Source organism: Anopheles moucheti, chromosome 3 (assembly GCF_943734755.1).
Source record: "Anopheles moucheti chromosome 3, idAnoMoucSN_F20_07, whole genome shotgun sequence".
NCBI lineage: Eukaryota > Metazoa > Arthropoda > Insecta > Diptera > Culicidae > Anopheles > Anopheles moucheti.
This window is the reverse complement of record NC_069141.1, coordinates 90,354,695-90,370,320: the sequence shown is the minus strand read 5'-3', so window position 1 is coordinate 90,370,320 and position 15,626 is coordinate 90,354,695.

Here is a 15,626-nt window from a genome sequence, read left to right as displayed (position 1 = left end):
TCTTTCCCTTCATCCAACGAGCGATCGGTTCGGATGCTCGTGGACTCGGCACTTGCAGGACGGAGGGAGGGAAGGTTGGGATGCGGCAGAGAAAGACGTTGAATTTCCTGATTTTTGCTCGCTTCGAACTCTGATGTGTTTCGGAAATTATCGAACCGATGTGTCGTAACACCACAAACGGACAGGTTGTTTATATTTTTTCCCACTCGGTTTTACTACACCTTCACCAAGTGACACTCTGCTGCACTCGCGTACAGGTTTTGACAGTTGAGCGTCAAGCAGCACTGTTTGACTCGTGGAAAGCACGAATCCACCAAACAAAACTATGTAGCGATTGGGCACGCACAAACACACGATGAATGGATTTTGAGCACGACGTTGTCACAGATAAACAACCGACGTCTTCAATGCGTACTACACTTTCTCGGGCTTTCTTCGCTCAATCACGGGCATTCACACACAATACACATATCGACCACACTCGAATTTATTTTGCTTATAGCGTTGCACTTTTATTTCTGCCGACCACAATGCCGCACAAACAATGCAACACAAACTTTGCGGAGCTTGAAATGCTCCAATATCAACACTCAAAGGATGTTGATTTTGAACTCACTTTTTCATGTGCACACGTTGACCAACCTCACTTGATTAAATTTTTCCATCATACACCACCGCTTCATTCCCTTCTTCCCTTCACACTGCTCACCACCTTTTGTTGTTGCACACTTTCTCCACCGGTTTCGGAAGGGAAAGGTTTGCGAAATAGAGCCACTGCGGAAGTTGAAAGGGACATATCACACACTGTGTATCTTTCTGCGCCCCGCTTGGTGCCGTTTTTTGGCTTTGTGGTAAAAGCAGATCAAATCACACGCCGCTTTGCCTTTGGTTGCTGCGATCAGTGGCAACGCACGGCTCGAACACAACTGTCAACGGGGTTTGTTGTTTGTCGTTGGACTCGCTCACTATCTCTCTCTCTCTCTCTCTCTCTCTCGATGCTCTCTACGATGACAAACCGATAATCTCGCACTTTGTACCTTCCCCACCGTCAGCATCTGTTGATGAAGTCATCCGGAATGGGTTTGGGTCCGGATTCGTCATAGCAGCGGCATCTTTCCCAGACACGTTGTATTGTGAGTATATTTTCGGTTACGGTGAAGCGACTGCTTCTTGCTCGCCCACAACCGTCGTCGGATGTCGCGCGTGATTAACTGCCGCGTGGTGCCGGCGTTGTTGTCGCGGATGCTGACCGTGACACGGTCGTCGTCGTTGTGTTTGTGGTGGTGCCAACCGATGGCTGCATTCGCGAACACGACAACGGCAGGCGGCTGATGCTGTTCACCTTGCTGCAGCCGGTAACCATTGCACCAGCACCGAACGTTGCATGCGGCCGTGTGTGCAACGACACGTGAGGGGTTCGCTTCTTACTTTACACCTTTCAGATCTCCCAACGTGAGGTCTCCTTCGGCGGACAAACCACCCAGGCCACCACCGCACGTTGTCGTCCAAACGGAAACAAGCAGCGCCTGCTTCGATTATAATCCAAGGGGAAAGCTCCAAAACAAAGCGAGCAGGAAATCTGCAAAGCAAAATAAAGAGAGAAAAAGAGAAGTGAGAAAAATATCAAAACACTGTTTTTATTGGCGAGCATGAGAAAAGGGAATGAAACAGCAAACTACAGGCGGCTGCATCTGTTCATTTGCCGCATTTTGCGATACAGCGATACATATACCAATACAGTTTGTTTTTAGTTTCCCTTCACCAGCAGCAAACAACTAACAAACGGCTACAGCACAAAAACCAACCCGAAAAAGCGACACCCGTTAGCGGTTCCCGTACCCGTGGGTTGGCGGAGGAACAACTGCAGCAAACTTTCAATTTTTATTGCCAAATCTTAATAAGCGGCATTGGAGTAGCAGCCAGCAGCAGCCGTTACCTCATCGGGTACAGCCATTGGCCAACGAGTAAAACGGCGAGGCAGGTGAACGTGAATGATGTCGATGATCACCAGGTGCAACACGGCTTCACACGCATATACACACAGATTCAACCGACTAAGAAGACGCAGATGATCAAAGTTTTTACGTCCAGCGAGAGGAAGGTGCGCCCACAGCGTACTGAAGAGTTCCTGCAGAGGTACCTCCTCCAGTGTACGAAGCTTCGTTGGAAAATTCTTACCCCTGAAGCTAATTTTTGACACGACGCACGACATTTTATCTGCAGAGTTCTGGACCAGTTCTGGACGGAATTGCGGAATATTAAGGTCCTGTTGTAACAAATTACCCGCAATCGGATATTCATGCAGGTGCTATTTTGGTGGATTGCAGCTGTTCAATGTCTTCCGATTACCCTGGCAGAGACGAAAGTGCCCACCCCAAATGATATACCAAACTACCCACTGCGGTCGGTCGACTTTGTGTTTGGGAGATCAATTCCACGCGACATTAAGATCTCCCTCTGTGTCGCTCTTTGTAACGTTGAAACTCCTTAAATGTATAATCTCTGGAGGAGGCACTTGTGGCACTGGACCAGTTTTGTGTCGGATGAGATCACCGTTCAGTTTCTGTATTCCGTTACGTGTCTGTTAGCTCCAGATGACAGTGTTGCGTGACGAAGGTTTTGCTCGGGGTTTGCTCTAAAATGTCAAACTAAAATCTAACCTTTACATGCGATACAGAGAGCGTATTTGACTTAAAATTTTCAAGGTTTCTATTTTCAAACAAGTTCATCGGCCGTTTTGATGGAAGCAGCGGGGTCTTGGTAGTTACATTCCCTCTAAACCCTTACCATGGGCAACATCCATGAGAGGAAGTTTCCTTCTCTCTGCTGCCATCAGGGTCATGACCTCAGCAATTTCCAACCAAAGTCAATCCACCGTAACAGCGACAACCCATTGTTCTGGTGTCGAGAATGAAGGGTTAACCGAGTGAGGTTCCCCTTCTGCCACTGATGAAGTCATCCGAAGCGAACCCTCTCTCGTATAAGTCGCTAACTGGATGCTAAGAACGTTCCAACCGATCTTGGAGAACTGCGTTACATCGTCAACTTAACGCCAGGCGCAGAAAGAATCTCCTGGATAGAAGCACGAGTTCCTTAACCTAAAATCGTCTGGTGGATGCACACGGCATCGTCGGGTGAGTGCTAAGCCTTAAGAAGGGCACGCACTCACTGGACGCACATTAGACCACTACGCCCGTCAACTGGTTGCCGTAAAAGTGGAATCATAAAATTTTAATTTTAAATTAGCTTCAAGTTCCGTGCGCTTCTCGTCGGCTCGAGCCGTTCCAGATACGCCAGGGAGTCATCCACCGAACTGTAATAAAATTTGACTACCAAACTGTAGGAATCGAGCAAGGGGCGGGGGTGAGTTCTTCATGCTCAACATCCAACAAATGAAACAACATAATTCCGAAAGACGAATACTGAGCGACAACAAAGTTTTCCGAGCACGAAGCACACGTCAGAGCGAAATTGCGTTTAATTTCCTCTAATTATTTATCGCACAAGCCTCCCATAAGCGTACGGCAACGGTCGGGCGTCTTTCTAATGGTGAGCCCGACAGCGGCAAAGAAAAGCAAGGAACAAAAGTGTTGCAGTTCTAAATTACGTTTATGATCTTCCTTTATGGCGTTGTACACCGAAACCGAAACGGTTACACACCCTCTTCTTGCCAGTTCGGAAGGGCACGTCACACCCTCAACCACAGGACGAAAAGAACATTGGCTTAATGAGGTAAGAATGCCGCTTGTCTCGCTAATAGATACCTTCGCACTTGATCCACTCGAAAAGAGATGAGAGAAGAAAGCATTTTTACTTTCTCGTGGTGGAAAAAAAGAACGTAAAAAGGGAAATATCTCTTCGAAAAAAAACGAAGGAAACAATCCACCAAACGGTTTGATTTGATGGGTTTAAGGCATTCTTTTTATTAAGCCATAACTCGCTGTCACGAGGTTTTTGTTTTTGCTTTTGGGCATCGCTCCCAAATGTTTTCCCTTTAAACATTCCCCCCACCGCATGGTTTTTGTTTACCGTTTAATGGTACAAGGAAAAAAAATGGTCTCTAAAAGGAAATCGAACATCCAAACGATCAGAGTCCGGCATTCTCATCGTACATACCAGAGCTTAGTTGTCAAATGTTTTAGAGTGTCTTAAAAATCAACCAGCTAGGGCAAAAGGCGAGCTGGGGAAAGAATATTTTACGACGAATAAATTGTGAAGCGAACCATCGATTTGACGTTAATGGAGATCTGTAGTCGTAGAGAGTAGAGGATTTCGAAGTAAAAAGTGTGGTACATTCACTGAGACTTAGCAGTTGTACACTAACATTTGTAACCCACTTACCATAAATAACTGAAATTACCGTACGCTCAGTAAAAACAATTACAAACTGCAGCGACTTCGAAATATATTGTTTATTCCCTGCTTTTTTGTAACCTCCCACCACACCACCAGACACAAAAGGGCAAAAACGATATCGAAAAACAAACTGCATCCAGTTGCATTGGTATTGCAACAAACGAACTGTGGTTATGTGTTCCTGCTGCATCAGCACTCTAGGTTCACATATGTGTGAAATTTCACTTCGTTCCACTGAGCATTGTAATTTTTTTTTATTATCATAGACAGAGCAGCTGATTTATTGCTTCTGTGTTGTTTGTTTCGTTACGCGGCCAAACCTTTTTCCTCTTGCTTCACGTGTGAACGTGCTGGGTGCACGATGATTTACAGGAAACTGCAGGTGATAGCAATAAATACAAAATGCGCGCACTCCAAACCATCCCCACCGCAGAAGAAAGCTTCCGAAAGGCCCATCATACGCACGGTTGGCAAGATTATTGAAGAAGAAGAAAAAATAGATATACAAACACACAACAAAAGCATTGGAGATGATTATTTTCCGTTGATTTCCTGTCATCTTGTCAGTCAGACTCCGGCAGTGCGACGGTTCGTCATAGTTTTCGGGGGATGGCGGAAACAACGCAATTATGGTGGCCACCGAGAGAAGCCATAAACACAACAAAACAAATCTTACGAAACGAAAAGAAAGCAATGTCCATTTTATGGGCTTGCCACGCTTGTCCTCTCCCTCGCCTCCAGAGGCGGAAGAAGATTTTCAATGAAAGGAAGAAGGTATTTAAATTTCAATAAGAACACATAGGTGAAAAAGTTGTGCAAAAGACACAAATGAAACGAACAACGAAGCAATACTGCGGCTCGAACGGATCGGATAAGAGCGAATCTTACGAAGCATCGTTAAGAAAGAGGTGCCATAGTTGCCTTCGTTATGGACTAATGAATTATTAATTGCATTCGATATGCAAACAGGAAAACGAAAGGGGCGAAACTTCAGCCAGCCCTTTGCTTCGACACGTACGGGAGAGAAAGGCTTTTAAAAGGCAAAAGGAGCAGCAAAAGGACTGGCAAATGAATGGAGCAGAAATCACAATTGCGGAGAAGAAATGCATTGATGCTCGGTGAACGAGACGGGGAAAATAAGGGAACGTCCAAAAGGAAGCTAACAAGCGCTACTGTGCTGGCTACTGTGGAGCCCGCGTGCTGTGTTTTTATTATAGAGAAGAAGAAAAAAAAACAACCTCCCAACGTTTCCATCCTCCAAACTCACCGAAAGAGGTTAACGATCCGTTCCTCTTTCACTCACTCTCTCACTGAAGTGCATACACGCTGCTGGATCGATGCATCTACACTGCAGCATGCAACATGCAACGTGTGTGCAACGCGTTTGCATACTGCATGTGACCGCACTGCAAGCGAACTAAGCGAATGACTCTTTCGTTTGCCGCTTCGAACCTTGCGACCGTGTGGGTGTGGGTAGGGTAAAACGGAAAGTGGATAAATTCCCTTAGAAAACTTGCAGGAATTTTAAATTTTACCGCAACAACCAACAGCCAACAGAAAAAAGCGAAGGAAAAATGGAAACTATCCTCGTGAGAAAATTGCCAACTGCATTCGTCTCAGCGTGATATTGAGAGGTTGTTCTCGGAATGCTCGGGATCTTTTGGAACCATACTGATGGAAAGTGGGTCTTTTGAAGATTAAGGAATCAATTTAACAATTTACATAAAAAGTATATGTCAAAATTTCTGACAAATGTTCTATTACGAGTTGCCAAACTGAAACAGATGAATCTGTTGTTTCGCATAGTTTTAATAAATTGCGAAAAAATGCGACATTTTTTGCTATTAGAAACAAGCGGAAAAGTAGGAAAACTTCCTTTGGAGGACAAAGTGCCATCGCGTGTCCCGGGTCTTTTTGCCGATGAAATGGGAGATGCACAAAATGCATCTCAACACGTCAACAAAGCCACTGCGCGCCGCGGTGACAAAGTATCGCAAAGTAAACGAATTGAAGGCGGATTACATTGTCTCTACCCAGTGACAGACGGAGGGACAGAGTTCACAGACAACTATTTATAGCTGGCGGTTGTTCCGTCGCGACAACCGGATCCACCCAGGCAGCGGGATGGAGCATCCTCCGTTCCATAAAGGAAGGAAGCTAGTTCCACCACATACTGCTCGTGTGTGTAGTTCCTCTCCTTTCCAACCTTTCCCGAGGGAGGAAAATATTATTAATGATTATATGCATTTGCTGGTTGGAAAATCGTCAAGAGCGATTTCTCCGCACGTCGTTCCAGCCGAGAGGAGGCGGCCATCGTATGCAGTTAACTTTGGCATCCTTTTCCGACACTCTAATGCTTTTCGCACGATGGAATGACTTCATGTACGGGCTGCATAATTATGCTGCTAACAAATTTTTGCTCATTAACGTGCGCGAATGTTTGTGGCCGCGTGTGTGAGGATCTGGGCATGCGGAAGGCAACAATCGGGTATGATAAAAACACCTCTTTTTTATTTTTCCGCTTTACTTCGCCTCTCCATGCAACAATTTCACATGATCATCGCACAGTTTTGTATCGTTTGCATCACACACAAATAAGCTTTCTTTTCCATACTTGCCGCTTTCGGTGTTCGTGCCCTTTCCTTTGAATGCCCGACAAACAGCTCCCCTCCCCATGCTGGGGTCCATCATCGAGGTTGATATATTTTAATGTTAAGTTTTTTCATAAATATCTGCCACGGTTTGGCTTCGTTCGCGCGCTTCAGGAAGCAATTAGCAGGGTCGTTAGCGGGGGCATAGAGAAAAACTGAAAGTAATTGTCTTCCTTCGGTTGCGAAGGTAACCAAAATTGCTCATAAATCATTGATCACAATCAGTCGTGAAAAGTGAGAAGATCACATACATTAGGCAAAAAAAAGATTTCCCTTATAAATTATTTTGCAATAAACAAATGTGGAAAAGGAGATTAATTCCCAGCTCAGTTAAAGTTCCGATACTCAGTTATTCCAGATATTTTGGGTTCTTCATCACAATAAAATGTGAACAATTTTTTACAGCAAATTGTTTAACCCGATGTATGACCCGGAAAAAATGCCATTCAACCCAATCAATAAGTTTATAATTTCTAATTAAACCAGATTGCATTTTGTTACGCAAAATGGGCCATGTACACATTTGGCCATGCATCACAAATGAATGTAATTTAATATCAACACAAACTACCCAACACCGTAACATCGTGGCAAATAAAACACATCCGAAACATAGCGAGTAAAAACGAGTTTGCCATTGATGCACTGGGTCCGAGAGTTCTCAGCACCGGAGAGTATGCATTATTCAATTCATTATGCTTCCATTCTAATGCTACTAATTTTCCACCATAATACTGTCAAATGATACGACGGTTCTGGCGGCCGGTAGTCGGTAGAGAGGGAACCTTTGTTTCGTTTTATGTGGCTAATGTAACATTTCCATCTAGCATCGTCGTGCATGGATCCGGGAAACCATGGCTTCCCACATAATGTCCGCCACGTGCTCCAAGGGACGGGGGCAGTGGCAGAGAACACCGTGTACTGAGAACAAATTATGCAGCTTGCTGTTTAATGCTTCCGGTGTGTGTTTCTGTGTGCCGTTGCAACACACGCATACGAAAAACTTTTTGCCCACATGAGGAGGACGGAGACAAATTTTCCCCGGGTCATGGTTACTATCGAATTAGTAAAGGAAAGTTGCACGATCGTGCATGCAGCAGGAGGACGCAGCAGAATGCGAGCGAGCATAAATTGCATCCTGCTGCAAACAATAGCGCGATGTCGGTCTTTCTTTGGCACGTTCTACTAAGCAGCTTGTCATTTTCTGCAAACGGGTGTCTTTCGGGTCGGCGTGTTTGGCATCTTAGACACTTGACGTGAGTCGTCTTAAACACCAGTAAACATCCCGATTCCTGTGGAGTCGAAGGAAAAACTAAAGGAAAAGAGGGCAAGTATGTAAAGGCGGCGCCAGAGTTTTGCTGCGAAATAATTTACAATAAGTGCATCAACACATCTCGAGCGGCTTGATGGAGCGGCCCGAGGCAAAAACACATCCCCGTTCCCGAGTTCCTGTCATGTATTTCGACACGTGTTCATCTCGATGGGCACAGGATGAAGGTTTGGGCTTGATTTGCTGTCATCTTTACACGATTTCCGCCTCTAATAAATTACCCTTCAGCCCTGTACGTCCTGCCCAGACGGATTCTTCGAGACTGCGTCTAATGTGAAACTGCATGCAAAATTGCATCGCTAGATAAAGGTAAAACCAAGAGCGAACGAGCTCGCGAGGAACGGAACCCATTCAACAATATTTAATCGATCGGCGTTCGGCACACGCAACAAAACAAAAAAAAACACACACACAGTCGAGTAAAGAAAACGTTTGCCGACGCGGGTTGCATTACAGAAATGAAGGAAATTAATCGGGTGACTCTCACTTCGCCATCGCCCACCCAGTAGCTCCTCCTCAGGGGGTTGGGAACGGAAAATCGTTTCCATGTGACGGAAGACTGCTTCCATATGGTTTCGTTTTGTTCGACTAGGCCGACTAGCCAGTTAACTGTTAATCTATGGTTCCCTCCACGCTTTTGCAGCCACAATATACCAGCGTATCAAAAATAGGAAATTGAACCAACGCATTTCTTCTCGTGAGGCGAAACAACGGGCTTTTAGCTTAGGCGGTTTTACTGCGTGCAGTTTTTACTAACTCTCTTTCCACTACCGCAGAGGGGGAAACAACACGAACTGCCTTTTGAGGTTTTTGTTTCCCTTTGCTTCCACGTCGATGCATTTTGCAGGAGATCATTGAACCTGTGCGGTATATTGGTTTGGGATCGATATCTGCATGAATGCATTTTCCTTTGGGCCGCAATCCGAATGCCGAAAAGATCACTGACCGGTGAAACTGGAATGGTCCTGTAATAGTTCGCTGGACGGTGGGGGGGTTGCATTAGGGGTACGATCATTTATTTAAAGTTCAATTTAATAACTGTTTACGAGTAGGTTATCCGATGCAGTTACAGAAAATTTAAGTGTCAACAGCATCATGCTTGATTAACGAACGTGACAAACCCCATCCAAACAACTCTATCGCCGCTATAGCCACTTATCTGCATAAAGAACAAATGTCTAACTTTATAGTTTAAAAATAATATTTTGCTTTGTTCAGGTGGGACCAACATCAAATGTTATATTATGAGCTGCTAAACTGGTACATTTGAACTTATGCTTAATGAAATTACACATAACTCTCCGCTCATTGCGATATGGTGAAACCAAATCTTAAAAGTCTTTTGTTTTACATGTCCCATGCAATACAACGCTCTAATGATTCTTCGGTTTACACAAACTGTCATCATTAAATGAAACGACGCAGATTCGTTAGTATCATACTCCGGTGCTCATTAACAGCACACCGCCGTCATCTTTAAAATAACCCCATGAAAAATTGTTCCTCCCCCCAATCACCAACACCAGCACCCGCGTGACACAAACAGGGTTTCGAATTTCCACTTTTCCGGCCTTTCTATCTCTCGCGGTATGCTCGAACCAAAAACGCAAGCCGCGCAGCATAACGCAACGATTTTTCTCGCAAAGCGATCAAAAGTTTTGATTGAAAAGATAATCCTCACGATGGTGTGTCGTCTCCCCTCCGTTCGGGTTTGCTACCCACACACACACTCGATCGGCTCGATCCTCACGATCGTGGTGCGGATTTTATCTCGCGGATATTACTTCAAATTGCTGCCCAGCCAGGTTGTGAATGGATGCGTCGTTTGCGAGCGCTCCACAAACCTTTCTTCCGGTCGAACGCTAACGCCACGTAATCTTTCCTGTGCAAAATTTGGATTGAAAATTGTTCATTAAAAACTTTTGACTCGCCTCGAAAAGCTCCATGTTCGGCCACAAATGTGCCAAAAATTTCGCGCACACAAAAACACACTTACATGCGCATTAATGGCGCTGGGAATGACTTTGTTTTTGTGTGGGGAATTGAAGAAAAATGATTAAAATAAACGAACGGCGTAAGGTTTGGTGATGACGGTGATGGGAAGTTTCGAATTGTTACTTGTTTTGCTGTCAAAACCGATTGATGGAAAAACTTTTCAGCGAGCGAGGAGTGCCACAAAAACGTTGACCTTATCGTGATGCGCTAATGAAGAGAGTATTCGCACGAAAAAGGACCATCCGTTGAAAATTAATCCTTTTCGATGTACATGTCCATTGATGGTTATATCAAAGGACGGCTACCTGGTGGGGAAATTCTCCTAACCCCAACGTGAAAAGCTACGAGCCAGAAAAAAAAGGTCTTCTGCACCACCAACAGGTGATAAGCGTCACGGACCACCGTCGAAAGCGAAAGTAAAAACCAGAAATCACCACTCACAAAAAAGGGCACAAAAGATTACGTAAATCCGTCTGTCGAACGGATTAAGGGTTGACAAGCGATAAGCCAATTAATGGCAGCTAATGGCCGTCGGAAATCCGCCACGCTGCTACATCGCTGCCATGCTGGACTGGAGTTTCCTTTACACGCCCTGTCCTGCGTGGAGCATACAATTCAGCACAAGTTTCGCTGTGCAGTTGAGAGTGGGGAAAGATATAAAAATGACCAGCACGATCGAAACTGTGCCGTGATTTCGTAAACATTGTGCAATGGAGCGCTGGGTGGGGTATGAGTTTTGGAGCGTCTAAAAAGCCCTTTCAAATGATGAATCCGATAAAGTGATAGAAAGTCATTGACCAGGGGTAACCAGCAGAGTCATTTACAGAGAGAGTCATCGAGGCTTTTGTGGTTATGGGCTAAATACACGCCATTTTTGTAAGTTTAAGCTTCTCTCTCCATGTTTGCCAATAGAAAAAAATATATCTTTTTAGTATTTTTCATAAATTATTTGCCAACAATTATGTGTACTCCACAATATGGTTCATTCTGTAGTTTCGTTATCATTTGCATCGTGGTTATGCTTTCTTCATCAAAGAAGCATTAAGATGAAATGCAACGGAAGCCGGCGATGTTCGGTTCATCCTCCCATTTGGACATTGAACAAATGCGTTTTTGGAAGGAAAATTATCATATCAATTTCAGTCTCAACGCGTCCATTTCCTCAGGTTGATATGGGAGACGAATTGGAGGTTTCTTCTTCACCAGTCGCTGTGTTACGAGTTTCTTCTCTTCTGTAGGGTTAATTTATCAACCTCATTTCGTTTGTGGTTTTTTAAGTTTTTGTACAGAAAAAAAAGAAACACTCCAAAGGCATCGTTGGAAAACATTTAATCACCGTTTTGCTGAACCGATCGCCCATTTAACGAATCCACGAGGAAAGTAAGTTACAGGTATTTATTATTTCCGCCTGAGAAAAAAAAACAAAAGTGAAACTACTCGGCCGCAGCTATGCACTATTGTTGATTTGAGAAACTCCAGCGACACGACAGCATCGTTTTGATTGAAAGTAATTTATCTGTGAGCAATCTTACGGTGCTGGCAAAGCTGCAAACGAGTGTACTAATAAACGAAAAGGAAGAAATAAGTAAATAATACAATCAAGTATCCGCTGTTTTTGGCTTCCAATTTAAGACAACAGCTTCATCTGAAGCGTGTGAAAAAATGGGCAACAGATCGGATGGTTCCAGCGCATCAGTACTAGCGGAAAGTGCCATCACGCCAGCAGATCTCTGACTTGATCGATGACACTTTGGAAGAGCCCGGAGCTCGGTAAAACAAGGGGGTTTCTCTTTTACATCAACAGTTTTTTTTCTTCTACATTGCCACCCCTCGATGGCCAATTAACTTGATCACTTTCACGCGTACTCGTTCGATGTGGCGAGGTTATGCAAGCGCCCACTCAAACCTGTCAAAGATGGTCAACCTGAGGGAGGGGTGGTATGTATTAAGTAATGTGTCCGGGGTTAGTTGGTGCTGTTGAATTTTTATTGAATACCGCGAAAGCAGTATTTTGTGAAGTGTATTTAAATTTGACATTGTAATGCTTTGAGGACCCGAAAAAAACTGTTTGTAGACAATGGAACATTCCTTTTTTCAACAGCCTCCAGTCCAGCAGCTATCTAATCATTATGCATTCGATCGTATTATCTGTCAATAATAAAAAAAGCCGCTTGGAAGCCGAATTATGCAACACAAATTCAAATGATGGCAGTTCAATTGCAATTCAATTGCAACAAACACTGAATCTAAATAGAGTGTAGCATACACAACAGCTTTGCTCGCATAAATATGGCCATTGGAAGAGTCGAGTTGACCGCTCAAAACTTTCTTTTCTGAGGTTTTTTTTCGAATGTCTGTTAGAATTACCGAACAAAACAATGTTAACGATACCATCATACTCCCATGTGCGTTGTACCCATTTAATAACATACGATCGACATATTCCCAGCGGAAGAAGCCCATTTTGAGGCCGGGCTGCGTCGAGTGAGAAAAGATGAATGGTTGTCATTATGTTTAGGTATTTCTTTGCATTTTGCCCTTTGTGCCCTTCTGTTCGTGATGCGGTTTTTCGGAACAGAAGAAATGAAACCATCAATTATGGGATGAAAAATTGTTCACTTCCATGTGTGTAAGACTTTCCACCCCATCACGGTTGCTGGTTGAAACCGAGGTGTCAATCATCTACCGAAAGGAACAATCAAAGTTCTTCGACTTTCTCTGTATAGTGTCCCAGCGCATACGTTTGATGGGTGCATGAAGAGGTTGATGTGCTCCAATGTGAAGGACAGCAAAGACAGCTCCTCGCACAATGCATCTCTCGTTGCGGGAAGTTTAGGAAAAGATCGTCTGACGATCGGAGGTAATAGGATACTGTCGGGGAAACGCAAGTCGGCTCCATCTTTCCAGATGTTAGCGTAAGCCGGGAAATGAAACTCCTCGGTAGCCTCTTGTATGAACTTTGACTGCTGCTTCAGTTTGCAGTTGAAAAATGTTTGTAAATTTATCTTCACAATCATCCTTGTGCGATGCACTGATGTGATGTTTGCTTTCTGGCCGGTACTTTTACAACTATTTTTTACAAAATTGAGAACTCCCGCTTTTGCTTGGAGCAACTCCGGGGAAGATGTTCGAGAGACGGCACTGGGATATTACATTACTGCTCAACCCGCAATATCATTCGACTGTTCAACCTAGAGTACTTTAGGCGTCGAGTGCTTCTGACCACTCAAGATTCTCTCTATCGAGGAGGACTTGTTTCTTTTCCGTAACAGGATAACATTAGGACCAAAAGGCAAAATGTTTATTCAATTTTATAGTTGGGTAATGTTTGCTTTGTTTTTTCTTTTCATTATTCAGCGAGTGGAAAATTTTCTCAACAAAGTTGGGCAGTGATGTTCTTAACATTCCTCGAGATGTTTTTAATTTGACTCAAAAGTGACACATTTGGTTCGCTTCATTGCTACAAAACCAGCAGGCTTCTGATTATTCAAAACGCCCAAATTTGTGATCGCTGTAAAATAAAAGCAAAAAAAAAAAAGATTCCAAAGTGGAGACACTCACGACAACGCCGGGACGCCTACACAACTTACAATGCGGAGAGCACAACATTTCCATTATGAGCTGTTTTCGAGTGGGAACTCTGAACGTCCAGCAGGAAAAATCAACAAGGAAAACGGCAGGAGAGCGCTGGACGGAAACCATTACAATGTCCGTTTCATTTAGTCTTGCCTTAAAGCGGTCAGGGTGACTTTTCACAGCACAATAACCATTTCCGAGGGTGAGCAGGGAAAACCACAAACTGAATACGAAATAAGGATCGTTTGCGTTGGTGCGTTTTCCCCTTGGAGTGTTGATGACGGGGTGGACCAAAAAGAAAAACACCATTCCCTCTAAAACTAAACGCCCAATTCCACGCGCATTAAGGATCCCTACGCTGAAAGGGAAACTGGGAAGACAACAGTTGGTCGATATAAAAACCTACACGCAAATGAGCGCAACAGAAGGGGGGCTGTGAACTGCTGTGAACACTCAGAAAGACGTGAAATGTCTCACTTTTCCAAGTGCGTGCGTAGGTTGGAAATCCTGACGAAAACCATTTCCATCGACCATCACTAGAAGCAAGAGAGGAGAAAAAAAACACCCTCTGGCAGCTGCAATGCATCACCGACTCGATCGGGATGTGTTTGTTTTCCTTTCCTTCGATGCACTCGAAGCCATCAAACAGACATTGCAGCGCACGGTACGGGGACACGGAAGACGAATCGGTTCCGAACGCATTAGAATGCGTACAATCGTCAAAATTCCAGCGCGGCCCGGGCGTGTTAAAAACCTGGAAAGAGCCACCAAAACGATGGTGTGGTGAAATTTGATCGCTGTTTGGTGTGAAAACAATAACACACCATTCGAAATGGAGTTTCCACAGGAAGCCCTTGTCAGACCGCGAATACGTGCGTTTCTATCAGCGTTTGTGGGTGCGTTTTTTTTCACCCGAGCGGAGCGGAGAATTTTCCATTTTAGAGGAAAAAAGGTAATTTCTTTCCCATTTTTGTCGTTCCACTTTTGCTCCGGAACGATCTGGATGGATGCTGGATCGAATGGGAGTAGATAACAAAACAAAAAAAGAATGTTTCGTTTATTCCTCTTTAGCAGCTCGAGTGAAATAGACCGAGCAGAAGAAAATCTAGCCAGAGTCCGAACACAGCAGCAGGTTCTCTCCATTTCAAAAGCAAACAAAGTGCCTATCTCGCATTATTTATCATTCCCGATTTGCTGGGCTGCGTTCCACAACGGCAGAAGGAATGTTTTTTTCCTGATCACCAAGAAAATGTCCTTCCAATAGCTAGCTGCTATCCTCAACCTAATGACGCACAGATGAAGGACAAGATGTTTTTGTTGTTGCCCGGGAATGGACAAGCAAAGATTCGACGTCATTTATCAGCGCCCAATCATCCAATACCATTTGCGATTACAACGCGTCGGGATCATTCTCCCTTGTTATTAATGAAATGGGATTTTTATTGAAATCTCACCGAGCGAGTGTCCTTGAGTAACGCATACGGAAACGACAGCGTCTATCGATCAGGTGTCAACGTTGTGTGTTTCTCGCCAGACATTTGCCACGGACAATGATTTTTCATCGTAGTTTGCCCAACATTCTTGTGTTGAATTTTTCTCCGACACGTTTGGCACGTTCCAAATGTTTTGGAGTGCGGTGGAAAAGCTAATGGGATCTTCAATTCCGTCCCGTTTTTGTTCCAGACCAGCATCTAAAAATAAATACGATTTTAAAGGAC